We start from the raw sequence: 18,053 nt of genomic DNA, 5'->3' as shown, positions 1-18,053 counted from the left end.
CTCTTGCCACAATCAATATCGGAGTGCATGAGTCAACTGTCAGAAAGAGACTGCACAAACGTTCCTACATGGGAGGTCAGGAAGGAAGAAGCCTCTGCTCTAAAAAATAATAATATCAAGACACCTGAGTAAAGACCAAAACTACTGGAACAATGTGCTCTGGACAGATAAGTTAAAGGTGGAGTTGTTTGGAGTTGTTTGGCCGCAATGCCAGTCGAAAACTGAACACTACCATTGAACAGAAGAACCTCATACCAACCGTAAAGCATGGAGGCGGTGGAATTATAGTTTGAGGCTGCTTTGCTGCCTCAGGGCCTGGCCAACTTGCCATCATTGAGTCAACTATGACTTCTATTGTACCAGAGAATTCTTGAGAATGTGAGGTCATCTGTCAAAAAGCTGAAGCTGAACCGAACATGGATCTTGCAACAGGACAATGATCCAAAACACAAAAGCAAAGCTACGACAGAATGGCTCAAAAATAAGAAATGAAGGGTTATGGAATGGCCCAGATCTCAACCCTATCGAAGTACTGTAGGGGGACTTGAAGCGGGCCGTGCACGCATCAAAGCCCTCGAACATGACACAGTTGAAGCAGTACTGTAAAATTCCTTCCTGTCGATGTAAGAGACTGATAGGCAGTTACAAGTTATTTCAGCCAATCGGGGCAACACAGCTATTGAAGCTAGAGGTGTACTTATTTTTTCTGCACTATGGAATCGCATTTCTGTTGATTTTTAGATGAATAAATGATTGCAAAGTATAATCTTTCAGTGTAATTTGTTAAATTATATTACCTTTATCTGTCAATAGTGTTGAAGTGAAGATTACATATCCATCTGTCCAAATAGGTTAAAAAAAGAGAACTTTCCAGGGGGTGTACTTACTTTTTCACGTCTGTAAAACGCAATGGAAAAAGTAGCTTAAGTGATATCATGGGCAGAAAACCCAATTCATCTCCATCGTTCTTTGAAGTTGATGGATAATTTATAACAAAACGTTTTGATATTGCCAGTCATTTCAATTACTAGTAAAGTGGAAAAATTTAGAAGTGGAATGACATTGAACAATGAACCATTATATTTTTGTATAAAAGATCTAATAATGAAAGAGAAGGATTTATATTTTATTTGTGTGGGAAAGGTGGATAAGAGGTGGAAAAACTATTGTCATCCATCAATAATCATAAGCCACCAGGCATAGACAACTTTAATGGGAAATTATTGAGAATGGTAGTGGACTGTATTACCACCCCTATTTGCTAGATCTTTAACCAAAGCCTAAAGGAGTGTGTGTCCATGTCGTGGAAGGAAGATAATGTAATTCCACTGCCTAAAAACTGTAAAGAACCCTTTGCTGGCTGTAATCCAATCAGTTTGCTGCATGTTCTTAGTAAACTGATGGAAAGGAAGTTAATTCAAATGAAATAGTGAAACTGTTAAAGAATAGTATATGGCATATTAAATATATTACGCTATTGTTCATATAGAAATATAATGGTATATTGTACATCATATTAGCATCAACATACATTATTGTTTCATTCAATTTCACATAATAATTTCATATTTAATTTCATCTTTGTTACATGTAATCTTTTGGTCCGACCTTAATATATAATGAGGATCATCAATGGGGGGAACATATTAGGTGTACGCTAATAAGCTGTAAAATAATTTTTCAATTTATACAACTTGTTCATAAAGGAAAAATGTGTTCATAAGAAGGGCCTGATATCAAAGGTTAAAAAAATGTTCGTTAGGATATCCAGTAAGCCTCCCTTTGTAGTAGTAGGATCTCAATGTTACCTACTCTCCTTGGTAGAGCAACATGCTCAATGCCTTTGTATTTGAGGGAGGAGATGGGATGGTTAGCTTCAACAAAGTGAGCTGCTACTGGATAGTCAATGTTCTTACACCTGATTAAGCTGCGGTGTTCAGCTATGCGTTGTTTTAACGGTCGTTTTCGTTTGTCCTATGTAGGCTTTTCCACATGAACAGGTGATGAGATAGATTACTCCCTTGGTCTTGCATGAGATGATACCTCTAACAGGGATCTTTCGACCTGTATGTGGGTGTCTGAAGAAAGATGTTTTTATATTGCTATTGCACTGTGCGCATGAGACACATTTGTAGGTCTGACTGGGCTCATGGGGAATGCCAGACCTCACCAAACTATCTCCAATATTGTGACCACGCTTATAGACCACCAGTGGGGATTCCTTGAAGAGGTGTGCGTTTTTTTCCATATTGTTATTTAAAAAAAACACTTGCTATAGCTTGTTTGGAGAGTTATTTATCCAATAGAACCCAGAGAGTGTTCTTCACTGGAAGCTTCTCTAACATCAGATATGTACAGTGTGGTGTCCCTCAGGGCAGTTTCCTTGGGCCATAACCCTTCTTAATTTTTTACAAATTATTTGCCACTGGTCTTACTAGAACGACTGTGTATGCGGATCATTCCAAACTACATGTCAGCACCCAAATAAGGAGTTACAGTCAGTATCAGAATGGGTGATTAATAATGAACTGGTCTTAAATACATCTAAAACTAAAAGCATTGTATTTGGTTCAAAACATTCTCTAAGACCTAGACCTCCACTGAAGTTCTATGTAAAGGGTGTGACCAATGAGCAAGTTGAGGAAGCAAAACTCCTAGGTATAACATTTCATGGTCAATTATCATGGCAAGTTGTTGTGAAGATGGGGAGGGGTATGTCTGTTTATAAAAATATATATTTTTAAAGTTTGTGTTTCTGTGCTAGTTGTTCAGGCTCTGGTCTGGTCCCATCTGGTCCCATCTTGATTACTGTCTGGTAATATCGTCAAGTGCAGCAAAGAAAGACCGAGCAAAGCTGCAGCTGGCTCAACACAGAGCAGCATGCCTCGCCTTTAACTGCACATACAGAAGTAACATCAACAACATGCATGCCAGTCCTTCCTGGTTGAGAGTTGACGACAGATGAACTGCTTCTCTCCTAGTTTTTATTCAAAATATTACTTTGATGAAAATTCAAGATTGTCTGCAAAATCAAGTAACATTCAGCTCAGACACCCATACATACCCCACAAGACATGCCACCAAGGGTCTCTTCACAGTCCCCAAGTCCAAAAAAACACATTCACAGCAATGCACAGTTTTATACAGAGCCATGATCGCATGAAACTCTCTTCCGTCTCCAATTACTCAAACAGCAAAATTACCTTTAAAAACTGATTAAAAAAACAACTAATGGACGGCAGGGACTGTGAGGACACACACACACACACACTCTAACACACATGATTTTATTGTTGCATTGTTAAAAATGCATTGTTTGTATATTGTATTTAATATTAGTGTGACTTTCCTTGTCTATCAGTGACCCAGGAAGAGTAGCTGCTGCTTCTTCAAAAGCTAATGGGGATCCAAATAAACAATACAAAAATAAACATCTTTTTGACTATATAAGACCACACAGCTACGAGGAAGCACTTTCATGCTAGGTTTAAGACCTCATATTGAAGCTTATAGAGACCCCAACTTATGTATAAAACAATCTTAAAATGATCTACTTAAGTTTAGATACAAGCATCATGAAACCTCTAACACAAAAAATTAATTAGACTTGTTGAAAATCAGTTTTTTTTTCACCTAACTTGCTTACCACTTTTTCCATGTGTTTTTTAAAATTATGATCTCTTCCTAAATATTTGATCAAATTATTAATTTTGTGTATGGTTTCCTAGAAAGAAGGGTGGCTAAGCTTACCTCTTTGGCTCAACACCCCACTTTCCCTACTTTTGAACGGAAAGATCTATAGAGAGTTGTCTGCATTGTAAAGATCCAACCACAGACACAAAGCCATTCTCCCTTTGTTTCTATGGGAGATGCTGTGGTACTGATAAGCATCACCAGACTTGCCTGTGATAATGGTTCTCACAGGCCAAGTCCAATTGTACACATTACTGTGCTTGTGTTACGCACCCCTCAAATTATACATATGTACCAGCTTCAGCACACCGGACAAGAAACAACAATCCAGATGTAACTCAATGTATTATCTGATTGCTATTCGTTCTAGTGGCACTGATGTTCCCCAGTCAAAATCCCACGTTCATTACACAGGTCACGTTTCTAAAAAAATTATCAAGGCACACCAGTGTGCAGCGGCACACCGGTTGAAAACCACTGCATTAGACGTGACCAATTAACCACTTGTATGGAGAAAGGTGTGCAAAAAGTGTTTGACGAGTGTGTCAAAACAGACGGCATTACGGAGTTGACAGTTATTACGTGGGTGACAAGTACTTGACAGGCACAATTTTTATGTATGTGTGCGTACATTTGAGTATTTGTACCAGTGTCTGCTTGGGTTTGCATAATTGAGGCTGTGCCTACGTTGCAATGTGCTAACACACAGTGCATGGAGACAAACACAGCCAATGTTGCAACTTGCTGCAGCAGCTGACAGGTGTCAGCCTGCCTCCTGTACATTACATCAAAGGTTAGTTCAAAGGTTAGAGACGCCTCTGTCAAAACCAGAAAACCTCCAGAAATGTCACCCTGCATGGCACACACACACACACACCTCAGAGTCGACCCAACACCTATCACACTCCATGGCCAAGCACATCTGAGGTGTTTGTGGATACGTGCCCAAGAGATACTGCCGCATGCTCGGAATATCCAAACAGCCGGCTTCTCTTACCTTCAGAATGAGCCACATCTTTAAGCCATCTTTCAAATCCCCACTCCACTGTTTCCAGCTGAAGGGAGGTGTGAAAGCTCAGGGACTGTTGAATAATTTGTATTTCTTTTGAATATGGACATGTTTATCACAGAGAGGAATTAAGAAGTAAAAAACATTGTTAAAACAATACATTTAATCTCATGGATGGTCAGATTCTGTATGAACTTGAGGGATTAGATTTCTCCAGCCCCCTCCCCCAGCTGTTTACCAAAACAGAGGCAGGGTTGCCGCTTTGTTGTTTGAACTGCAGATTGCCCATTTAAAGAAGGCTATATGCTTAGGAAATTAAATGGATACAGCAGGGATTTCAGATGTTATTCAAACTTTTTCCCCCTATCATTTGATTTAAGTAAATTGCTGTTATTCTTTGCATAACCATTTGGGTTTCACGAAACAGCTGTTTCTAACAGCCTTAGAATGGAGGTCTTTTCAGAACACTTCCTGTTTTTGTTTTAACTGCCATTGTCTTAGTCATATGCGCGTAAAGGCCCTGGTCAAAAGTGGTGCACTATACAGGGTGAGTAGTGCACTATATAGGGAATAGGGTGAGTAGTGCACTATATAGGGAATAGGGTGAGTAGGGCACTATATAGGGAATAGGGTGAGTAGGGCACTATATAGGGAATAGGGTGAGTAGTGCACTATATAGGGAATAGGGTGAGCAGTGCACTACATAGGGAATAGGGTGAGCAGTGCACTATATAGGGAATAGGGTGAGTAGTGATCTGCATAAGGAATAGGGCGAGTAGTGATCTGCATAAGGAATAGGGTGAGTAGTGCACTATATAGGGAATAGGGTGAGCAGTGCACTATATAGGGAATAGGGTGAGCAGTGCACTATATAGGGAATAGGGTGAGCAGTGCACTATATAGGGAATAGGGTGAGTAGTGCACTATATAGGGAATAGGGTGAGCAGTGCACTATATAAGGAATATGTTGAGTAGTGCACTATATAGGGAATAGGGTGAGTAGTGCACTATATAGGGAATAGGGTGAGCAGTGCACTATATAGGGAATAGGGTGAGTAGTGCACTATATAGGGAATAGGGTGAGTAGTGCACTATATAGGGAATAGGGTGAGTAGTGCACTATATAAGGAATATGTTGAGTAGTGCACTATATAGGTAGTAGGGTGAGTAGTGCACTATATAGGGAATAGGGTGAGTAGTGCACTATATAGGGAATAGGGTGAGTAGTGATCTGCATAAGGAATAGGGTGAGTAGTGATCTGCATAAGGAATAGGGAGAGTAGTGATCTGCATAAGGAATAGGGAGAGTAGTGATCTGCATAAGGAATAGGGTGAGTAGTGATCTGCATAAGGAATAGGGTAAGTAGTTTACTACATGGGGAATAGGTTGAGTAGTGTACTACATAGGGAATAGGGTGAGTAGTGATCTGCATAAGGAATAGGGTGAGTAGTGTACTACATAGGGAATAGGTTGAGTAGTGTACTACATAGGGAATAGGTTGAGTAGTGTACTACATAGGGAATAGGGTGAGTAGTGATCTGCATAAGGAATAGGGTGAGTAGTTTACTACATAGCGAATATGGTGAGTAGTGTACTACAAATGGAATATGGTGAGTAGTGCACTACATAGGGAATATGGTGAATAGTGCACTACATAGTTGAGTAGGGTGCCATTTGGAACCTTGGCCATACTGTTTTCCCTTTACAGGCAGGTGCCTGGAAATCTATATTTGTTGTTGATTTGAACATAATATGGTCTGAGGGGTCAAGTCATCTGTTGAAGCCCTGTACAGTATATTGACCACAGCCTTATGAGCTGTAATCGATGCCTCTGTCCTCAGAGGTGGTTGTGTCAAGGAGAGAGCAAACACATATACTGTACACACACACACCTGAAATATGCAGCACCTCATCAAGGTCATAGCTTAGGGACTGCCAGACAGCATCAACCCATGTTACAACTTACATACCTGTATAGCACAGGTGGCTGGTGGCACCTTAATTGGGAAGGACGAGCTGGCTCACAGTAATGGCTGGAACAGAATGAATGGATTGGTATTAAACACATGGTTTCCATGTGTTTGATATATTTCCATTCACACCATTCCAGCCATTATGACCTGTCCTCCCCTCACCAGCCTCCCGTGCCGTATACCAAACCCATCTTGATACTACTTCACTTTCTAAAACAATCCTATCGTACAAGTAGCTTTCGATTCTAAGTAGAGTGGTTTTTAACTGTCATTCTTCATGAATCCTTCCCATGTTCGTCATTGACCATCAGAATGCATGGTTCACTATCATATTCTCAATTTGCTCCTTCAGGCTTATGCTACTCCAACCTCACATGCCGAAAACTGACCGATCATTCCAGCGAGCAACTCTCTCTGAGTTCAAAGCGGGCCTCCATTTTTAACTGGGCTGTGTTCGACATGTACAAAAACACTTCGGACAGAAAGGTTGGTGGCGGTGGCACCATTTAGCTCGGTCTCCTCAAATCCAATCGGAGGTTTCAGCGAAGTCACTGGGTCCAGATGAGAGTGCTGACCTTCAACCTCGTATTCCCTGCTGGAGAGCGCTTTTCCGTGAACTCATTTGCATTGCGGAGATGTACAGGGTATGCTGAGGGGAATGTAGTTTAATGTTATCACTGTGTTTCAGCAGAACCAAAAGACCTGGACTGCAGTTGAGATTACATTAAAAGTACATAGTAGCTGCCTCCCAAGTGGCGCGGTGGTCCAAGGCACTGCGTCGCAGTGCCAGCTGTGCCACTAGAGATTCTGGATTCGAGTCCAGGCTCTGTCGCAGCCGGCCGTGACCTGGAGACCCATGGGGCAGCGTACAATTGGCCCAGCGTTGTGCGGGTTAGGGGAGGGTTTGGCCGGCAGGGATGTCTTGTCCCATCGCGCACTAGCGACTCCTGGGGCGGGCCGGGCGTAGTGCACACTGACACAGTCGCCAGTTGTACGGTGTTTCCTCCGACACATTGGTGCGGCTGGCTTCCGGGTTAAGTGGGCATTGTGTCAAGAAGCAGTGCAGCTCAGCTGGGTTGAGTTTCTGAAGACACACTGCTCTTGACCTTCGCCTCTCCCGAATCCGTACGGGAGTTGCAGTGATGAGACGAGACTGTAACTACCAATTGGATACCTCGAAGTTGGGGAGAAAACGGGGTAAATTTTTTGTTGTTGTTATGAATCAAAATAAAAGTACATAGTAGCTGCATTAGCTGATTGCTGCTTAACTCCAGACAGTGTCACTTGGAGAAATTAAAAACAAACATGCCTATACACAGACAGACAAACACATACACACCCAAGTGAGAAGTGACTGCAGGCGATCTGTTATTTTATTTGTGCGTTGAGGGTTTTTGATCCACTGCCCCCGTGCTGCTTGCTGGAGCACTGTGGGGGCTTGTGTGGAGTGCAGTCGTTTTCTCTTTTTATTCCCTCTCTTTATCTCTTTAATTTTCACCTTCTCTGTCTTTCTACGTCTCCTTTTTCTCTCTCTCCCTCTCTTGCCACTCCCCCCCCTTATCCTCCACGGCGCTGGTAGAGAGGCTGTGCTGCAGGTCTGAGACAGGCTAGACTTGTCCTCTGGCTCTCTGTACTCCCTGTGCTGCTATTGCTGCTGCTGAGTGGACTGTATTTCTTCCAGCCTGTCTGGCAGCATCTGTCTGAGCCCTAGGCAAGATGGTGTGACGGCTTACTGTAGCCCACCCCACTGACACTGTGAGGGAAGAAGAGCAGCCTTCTATTGCAAAAATGACCCCAGGAATAGGTTTATCAATGACCAGAGCCTGGTGAAATCTGAGCGAGAGCGCGATGGAGAGAGGAGAGCGACCATTCTCTAGGACCCAGACTAATACCTTAAGAGGGAGATAAGCGATACAAAAGGAAAAGGAATCCTTCAACCCTGCTGCTCATCCTCTACAGAGGAGCAGGCCCAGACAGAGGAGCAGGCCCAGACAGAGGAGCAGGCCCAGACAGAGGAGCAGGCCCAGACAGAGGAGCAGGCCCAGACAGAGGAGCAGGCCCAGACAGAGGAGTAGGCCCAGACATGAAACGGAGCATGGTTTGGTTTACATCCTGTATGTCTCCAGCTCAGCCTATGGAGCTTTAGGCTATATTCCTATTCTGTACCCTGTCCTGAAGTGTGCACTCATACACTCTCCCTCATAGATTTACTAAATATTGGACTGGTGTGAGGAATATGGTTGAAACTCCCTGCAGCCATGCTTGCATTATCTGTTATTAGAACAAGATCTGTTTATAATTAGGCAGGTTCCATTGAACCAAGTTTATTAGCCAAACGCAAAAACATCAATTTTGAGTAAGTTTAAATGTTGGTATCCAGAAATATAATACCATATAATAATACCTATTACAATACATTTTACAGATTCATACATGCTTATAAAAGGTTAAAAGGATTATAGCCTAGGTTTTAAGTAGTAGGACAAACTTTTTTCTCTCTCTCTTTTCTCATCCCCGATACAGAACTGTTCATCCAATGATTCATCAGTTTATATCTTCAAATGGCTGGAAGCGCACTGACGTGGGATGTTTCATCTACGTACTAGACAACTGTTTCCACGTAGATGAAGGGGTCTAATGAGTCTGCAGCGACTCTGTGCTAGAGCACTGGTTGTGCTATCTGTCTACATCCACAAATGGCACCCTATTCCCTACATAGTTCACTACGTTTGACCGAGGCCCACAGTGTGAACAATGTACTTTAAAGGGAAATAGTGCGCCATTTGTGACTCAGCCGCTGTCCTGGTGACGAGGCGCTACCCATTTTCCCATGTTGGAAATTTTATGCATCACACATTGGTGTGCCAGGGGAAGCATCGTCAGCCATAATAGACAGCAGATGTCTCCCTCAGTTGTCCTTGAAACGATACAACATTTTACGTGTACACTACCGGTCAAAAGTTTTAGAGCACCTACTCATTCAAGGGTTTTTCTTTATTTTGACTATTTTCTACATTGTAGAATAACAGTGAAGACATCAAAACTATGAAACAACACATATGGAATCATGTAATAACCAAAGAAGTGTTAAATAAATCAAAATATATTTTGATTTGGCATAGCCAAAGCCAAAAGCCACCCTCTGCCTTGATAACAACTTTGTACACTCTTGGCATTCTCTCAACCAGCTTCATGAGGTAGTCACCTGGAATGCATTTCAATTAACTGGTGTGCCTTCTTAAAAGTTAATTTGTGGAATTTCTTTCATTCTTAATGCGTTTGAGCCAATCAGTTGTGTTGTGACAAGGTAGGGGTGGTATACAGAAGATAGCCCTATTTGGTAAAAGACCAAGTCCATATTATGGAAAGAACATCTCAAATAAGCAAAGAGAAACAACAGTCCATCATTACTTTAAGACATGAAGGTCAGTCAATATGAAACATTTCAAGAACTTTGAACGTTTCTTTAAGTGCAGTCGCAAAAACCATCAACTGCTATGATAAAATAGGCTCTCATAAGGACTGCCACAGGAATGGAAGACCCAGAGTTACCTCTGCTGCAGAGGATAAGTTCATTCAAGTTACCAGCCTCAGAAATTGCAGGTCAAAAAAGAGTTCAAGTAACAGACAAATCTCAACATCAACTGTTCATAGGTGACTGTGTGAATCAGGTCTTCATGGTCGAATTGCTGCAAAGAAACCACTACTAAAGAACACCAATAATAAGAAGAGACTTGCTTGGGCCAAGAAACACAAGCAATGGACATTAGACCGATGGAAATGTGTCCTTTGGTCTGGAGTCCAAATTGGAGATTTTTGATTCCAACCTCTGTGTCTTTGTGAGATGCGGTGTGGGTGAACAGATCTCCGCATGTGTGGTTCCCACCGTGAAGCATGGAGGAGGAGTGATCGTATTGGGGTGCTTTGCTGGTGACACTGTCTGTGATTTATTTAGAATTCAAGGCACACTTAACCAGCATGGCTACCACAGCATTCCACAGTGATACCCCATCCCATCTGGTTTGGGCTTAGTGGGACTATCATTTGTTTTTCAACAGGACAATGACCCAACACACCTCCAGGCTGTGTAAGAGCTATTTTACCAAGAAGGGGAGTGATGGAGTGCTGCATCAGATGACCTGGCTTCCGCAATCCCCGACATCAACCCAATTGAGATGGTTTGGGATGAGTTGGACTGCAGAGTGAAGGAAAAGCTGGCAAAAGGTGCTCAGCATATGTCGGAACTCCTTCAAGACGGTTGGAAAAGCATTCCAGGTGAAGCTGGTTGAGAGAATGCCAAGAGTGTGCAAAGCTGTCATCAAGGCAAAGGGTGGCTATTTGAAGAATCTCAAATATTAAATATATTTTGATTTGTTTAACACTTTTGGTTACTACATGATTCCACATGTGTTATTTCATAGTTGTTATGTCTTTACTATTGTTCTACAATGTAGAAAATAGTTTTTAAAAACTTGAATGAGTAGGGGTTCTAAAACTTTTGACCGGTAATGGAGTCATTTTGCGGATGCTCTCTTCCATGGCCACTTACAATCAGTTCATTGACCGAAACTGGTAAGAGGATAAAACAACCGCATATCACTATCATTCCGACTGCAGTGCGAATGCAGTCAAGGAACATGTGTTGGTGGCCTCGGTTTTGGATCCATTTTGGTTTAATGAGCATGTGGTATATTCAAAGTGAGAAACGTTTATGTTTAGACTATCACTTTAAATAAGTCCCTAGACTGTCAGTCAAAATCAAGCCGTGAGACATTCTTAGACGAGAAACAGCAAACTGCTGTTTAATATTGAGATGAGTCCACATCCCGCACCATCTGTTCACAGTTTCACGCCATTAATTGGATAGTCAATTTAAAATGCTTAAATTAGTTGCTGCATATCTTTGCCATTAATTTGGGATTTACTTGGATCTACACAACAGATGGTCTGAGCACGGAGGCGTCTTGACATTTTTCAAATTTTGAGGTTTGAAAACATCTGACAAACTTTGATTTTGTGAAGTATCACTTTAAGTATCTTTTTTTATTTTACTGAACCTTTGTTTAACCACAAAGTCTCATTGAGTTCAGAAAACCGCAGAGGGAGCAACCCCCTATCCACATCCACGGGACAACAGTGGACTTCTTCAGCGTACACATCACTGACAAACTGAAATGGTCCACCCACACCGACAGTGTGGTGAAGAAGGCGCAACAGCGCAACAACCTCAGGAGGCTGAATAAATGTGGCTTGACACCTAAAACACTCACAAACCTTTCCAGATGCACAATTGAGAGCATCCTGTCGGGCTGTATCACTGCCTAGTATGACAACTGTACCGCCCGCAACCGCAGGGCTCTTCAGAGGGTGGTGCGGTCTGCCCAACACATCACTGGGGGAAAACTACCTGCCTTACAAGACACCTACAGCACCCGATGTCACAGGAAGGCCAAAAAGATCCTGAAGGACAACAACCACCCGATCCACTGCCTGTTCACTCCACTATCATCCAGAAGGCGAGGTCAGTAAAGGGGCATCAAAGCTGGGACTGAGAGAAGCTGTTTTTCAGTCTATCTCAAGGCCATCAGACTGTTAAATAGCCATCACTAGCACCTTAGAGACTGCTGCTCGATATACCTATACTTGAAATCACTGGCCACTTTAATAATGGAACACTAGTCGCTTTAATAATGTTTACATATTTTGCATTAGTCATCATCTCATTACTTATCTCAATGTACAGTATATACTGTATTCTATTCTATTCTACTGTATTTTAGTCTATGCCGCTCTGACATCAAATATTTATATATTCTTAATTCCATTCTTTTAATTTGTGTCTATTGTGTGTATTGTTGTGAAATTGTTAGATATTACTGCACTGTTGGAGCTAGAAATGCAAGCATTTTGCTACACCCGCAATAACATCTGCTAAACATGTGTATGTGACCAATAAAATGTGATTTGATTTGAAGTCACTATACCTCTTTCCTTAGGGAGACACCACAATGCTGTGGTGTAGTACTCTGGGAATAGCAATACTGTCTTCAATACATTTTTTCTCATTTTCTTTCGCCTTTTCCTGTTATCTCACTTCCTGTTCTAGAATTTCCTCATCTCCCCCTCGCCGCAACTCCAACCTTCGCACCTCTGTCTGATATAACACTTCTGTCTCCTACAACATCTGTCTACTATAACATCTCTGTCTGCTATAACACTTCTGTCTACTATAGCATATCTGTCTGCTATAACACTTCTGTCTCCTACAACATCTGTCTACTATAACATCTCTGTCTGCTATAACACTTCTATCTCCTACATCTGTCTACTATAACATCTCTGTCTGCTATAACACTTCTGTCTCCTACAACATCTGTCTACTATAACATCTCTGTCTGCTATAACACTTCTGTCTCCTACAACATCTGTCTAATGTAATATATCTATCTGTCTACTATAACATATCTGTCTACTATAACATATCTGTCTACTATAACATATCTGTCTACTATAACATCTGTCTACTATAACATATCTGCCTACTACGAAAGTATTCGGCCCCCTTGAACTTTGCGACCTTTTGCCACATTTCAGGCTTCAAACATAAAGATATAAAACTGTATTTTTTTGTGAAGAATCAACAACAAGTGGGACACAATCATGAAGTGGAACGACATTTATTGGATATTTCAAACTTATTTAACAAATCAAAAACTGAAAAATTGGGTGTGCAAAATTATTCAGCCCCTTTATTTTCAGTGCAGCAAACTCTCTCCAGAAGTTCAGTGAGGATCTCTGAATGATCTAATGTTGACCTAAATGACTAATGATGATAAATACAATCCACCTGTGTGTAATCAAGTCTCCGTATAAATGCACCTGCACTGTGATAGTCTCAGAGGTCCGTTAAAAGCGCAGAGAGCATCATGAAGAACAAGGAACACACCAGGCAGGTCCGAGATACTGTTGTGAAGAAGTTTAAAGCCGGATTTGGATACAAAAAGATTTCCCAAGCTTTAAACATCCCAAGGAGCACTGTGCAAGCGATAATATTGAAATGGAAGGAGTATCAGACCACTGCAAATCTACCAAGACCTGGCCGTCCCTCTAAACTTTCAGCTCATACAAGGAGAAGACTGATCAGAGATGCAGCCAAGAGGCCCATGATCACTCTGGATGAACTGCAGAGATCTACAGCTGAGGTGGGAGACTCTGTCCATAGGACAACAATCAGTCGTATATTGCACAAATCTGGCCTTTATGGAAGAGTGGCAAGAAGAAAGCCATTTCTTAAAGAAATCCATAAAAAGTGTCGTTTAAAGTTTGCCACAAGCCGCCTGGGAGACACACCAAACATGTGGAAGAAGGTGCTCTGGTCAGATGAAACCAAAATTGAACTTTTTGGCAACAATGCAAAACGTTATGTTTGGCGTAAAAGCAACACAGCTCATCACCTAGAACACACCATCCCCACTGTCAAACATGGTGGTGGCAGCATCATGGTTTGGGCCTGCTTTTCTTCAGCAGGGACAGGGAAGATGGTTAAAATTGATGGGAAGATGGATGGAGCCAAATACAGGACCATTCTGGAAGAAAACCTGATGGAGTCTGCAAAAGACCTGAGACTGGGACGGAGATTTGTCTTCCAACAAGACAATGATCCAAAACATAAAGCAAAATCTACAATGGAATGGTTCAAAAATAAACATATCCAGGTGTTAGAATGGCCAAGTCAAAGTCCAGACCTGAATCCAATCGAGAATCTGTGGAAAGAACTGAAAACTGCTGTTCACAAATGCTCTACATCCAACCTCACTGAGCTCGAGCTGTTTTGCAAGGAGGAATGGGAAAAAATTTCAGTCTCTCGATGTGCAAAACTGATAGAGACATACCCCAAGCGACTTACAGCTGTAATCGCAGCAAAAGGTGGCACTACAAAGTATTAACTTAAGGGGGCTGAATAATTTTGCACGCCCAATTTTTCAGTTTTTGATTTGTTAAAAAAGTTTGAAATATCCAATAAATGTCGTTCCACTTCATGATTGTGTCCCACTTGTTGTTGATTCTTCACAAAATAATACAGTTTTATCTTTATGTTTGAAGCCTGAAATGTGGCAAAAGGTCGCAAAGTTCAAGGGGGCCGAATACTTTCGCAAGGCACTGTATCTGCCTACTATAACATCTCTGTCTACTATAACATCTCTGTCTACTATAACATATCTGTCTACTATAACATATGTCTACTATAACATCTCTGTCTACTATAACATATCTGTCTACTATAACATCTCTGTCTACTATAACATCTCTGTCTACTATAACATCTCTGTCTACTATAACATCTGTCTACTATAACATATCTGTCTACTATAACATATCTGTCTACTATAACATCTGTCTACTATAACATCTCTGTCTACTATAACATCTCTGTCTACTATAACACTTCGGGTCTCCTACAACATCTGTCTAATGTAATATATCTATCTGTCTACTATAACATATCTGTCTACTATAACATATCTGTCTACTATAACATATCTGTCTACTATAACATCTGTCTACTATAACATCTCTGTCTACTATAACATATCTGTCTACTATAACATCTCTGTCTACTATAACACTTCTGTCTCCTACAACATCTGTCTAATGTAATATATCTATCTGTCTACTATAACATATCTGTCTACTATAACATCTCTGTCTACTATAACATATCTGTCTACTATAACATCTGTCCACTATAACATCTCTGTCTACTATAACATATCTGTCTACTATAACTTCTCTGTCTACTATAACATATCTGTCTACTATAACATCTCTGTCTACTATAACATATCTGTCTACTATAACATCTGTCTACTATAACATCTCTGTCTACTATAACATATCTGTCTACTATAACATCTCTGTCTACTATAAATAACATCTCTGTCTACTATAACATCTGGCTACTATAACATCTCTGTCTACTATAACATATCTGTCTACTATAACACTTCTGTCTCCTACAACATCTGTCTAATGTAATATATCTATCTGTCTGCTATAACATATCTGTCTACTATAACATCTCTGTCTACTATAACATCTCTGTCTACTATAACATCTGTCTACTATAACATCTGGCTACTATAACATCTCTGTCTACTATAACATCTGTCTACTATAACATCTGTCTACTATAAACTCTCTGTCTACTATAACATATCTATCTACTATAACATCTCTGTCTACTATAACACTTCTGTCTCCTACAACATCTGTCTAATGTAATATATCTATCTGTCTACTATAACATATCTGTCTACTATAACATAGCTGTCTACTATAACATCTGTCTACTATAACATATCTGTCTACTATAACATATCTGTCTACTATAACATCTCTGTCTACTATAACATATCTGTCTACTATAACATATCTGTCTACTATAACTTCTCTGTCTACTATAACATATCTGTCTACTATAACATATCTGTCTACTATAACACTTCTGTCTCCTACAACATCTGTCTAATGTAATATATCTATCTGTCTACTATAACATATCTGTCTACTATAACATCTCTGTCTACTATAACATCTCTGTCTACTATAACATATCTGTCTACTATAACATCTCTGTCTACTATAACATCTCTGTCTACTATAACATATCTGTCTACTATAACATCTCTGTCTACTATAACATATCTGTCTACTATAACATCTCTGTCTACTATAACATCTCTGTCTACTATAACATATCTGTCTACTATAACATCTCTGTCTACTATAACATCTCTGTCTACTATAACATCTCTGTCGACTATAACATCTCTGTCTACTGTAACATCTCTGTCTACTGTAACATCTTTGTCTACTGTAACATCGCTGTCTACTATAACATCTCTGTCTACTATAACATATCTGCCTACTGTAACATCTCTGTCTACTATAACATATATGTCTACTGTAACATCTCTGTCTACTATAACATCTCTGTCTACTGTAACATCTCTGTCTACTGTAACAGCTCTGTCTACTATAACATCTCTGTCTACTATAACATATCTGCCTACTGTAACAGCTCTGTCTACTGTAAAATCTCTGTCTACTGTAAAATCTCTGTCTACTGTAAAATCTCTGTTTCCTGTAACATCTCTGTCTACTGTAACATCTCTGTCTACTATAACATCTCTGTCTACTATAACATCTCTGTCTACTATAACATCGCTGTCTACTGTAACAGCTCTGTCTACTATAACATCTCTGTCTACTATAACATCTCTGTCTACTGTAACATCTCTGTCTACTGTAACATCTCTGTCTACTATAACATATCTGTCTACTGTAACATCTCTGTCTACTGTAACAGCTCTGTCTACTATAACATATCTGCCTACTGTAACATCTCTGTCTACTATAACATCTCTGTCTACTATAACATCTCTGTCTACTGTAACATCTCTGTCTACTATAACATCTCTGTCTACTATAACATATCTGCCTACTGTAACATCTCTGTCTACTGTAACAGCTCTGTCTACTATAACATATCTGCCTACTGTAACATCTCTGTCTACTATAACATATCTGCCTACTGTAACATCTCTGTCTACTGTAACAGCTCTGTCTACTGTAACAGCTCTGTCTACTATAACATATCTGCCTACTGTAACATCTCTGTCTACTGTAACAGCTCTGTCTACTATAACATATCTGCCTACTGTAACATCTCTGTCTACTGTAACAGCTCTGTCTACTATAACATATCTGCCTACTGTAACATCTCTGCCTACTATAACATCTCTGTCTACTATAACATATCTGCCTACTGTAACATCTCTGTCTACTGTAACAGCTCTGTCTACTATAACATATCTGCCTACTGTAACATCTCTGCCTACTGTAACATCTCTGTCTACTATAACATGTCTGCCTACTGTAACATCTCTGTCTACTATAACATATCTGCCTACTGTAACATCTCTGCCTACTATAACATCGCTGTCTACTATAACGTCAAGCCTAATACGCACCATTTCAACCTGTGTAACCAAGCATTTCGCTACACTCGCATTAACATCTGCTAACCATGTGTACTGTATGTGACCAATAAAATTTGATTTGACCAAAGAGTGAAAAATCAGACAGATCTGTTAATAAGTTTATTTTTCCCCTTCTCCCCAGCTCTGATACAGTATATTGGACTGAAACCCTCTTGGGTTCCTAAGCAGCTACAGTCAGACTAATTTCCTGCATGGCCTGCAAAATCTCATATGTCTCTTAATGGCTTGGGAGGGATACTGTCAGTGGACCTCAGCAATTCCAGATTAATCAATTTAATTTGTGAAGGAGCCACTGAGACCCCAGCAGACCTCTG

At 40.5% G+C, this 18,053-nt stretch overlaps 1 protein-coding gene across 1 annotated transcript in view; it reads left to right on the top strand.

Annotated features, from left to right (window-relative positions):
• Nucleotides 1–18,053, top strand: part of LOC109890300 (potassium voltage-gated channel subfamily KQT member 2-like) — a 74,701-nt gene that overhangs the window by 19,667 nt on the left and 36,981 nt on the right. The gene's annotated exons all lie outside the window — the stretch shown is intronic.

This window comes from Oncorhynchus kisutch, linkage group LG5 (assembly GCF_002021735.2).
Source record: "Oncorhynchus kisutch isolate 150728-3 linkage group LG5, Okis_V2, whole genome shotgun sequence".
In the NCBI taxonomy this organism is placed as follows: Eukaryota; Metazoa; Chordata; class Actinopteri; order Salmoniformes; family Salmonidae; genus Oncorhynchus; species Oncorhynchus kisutch.
This window is presented reverse-complemented; position numbering and strand designations above follow the sequence as displayed.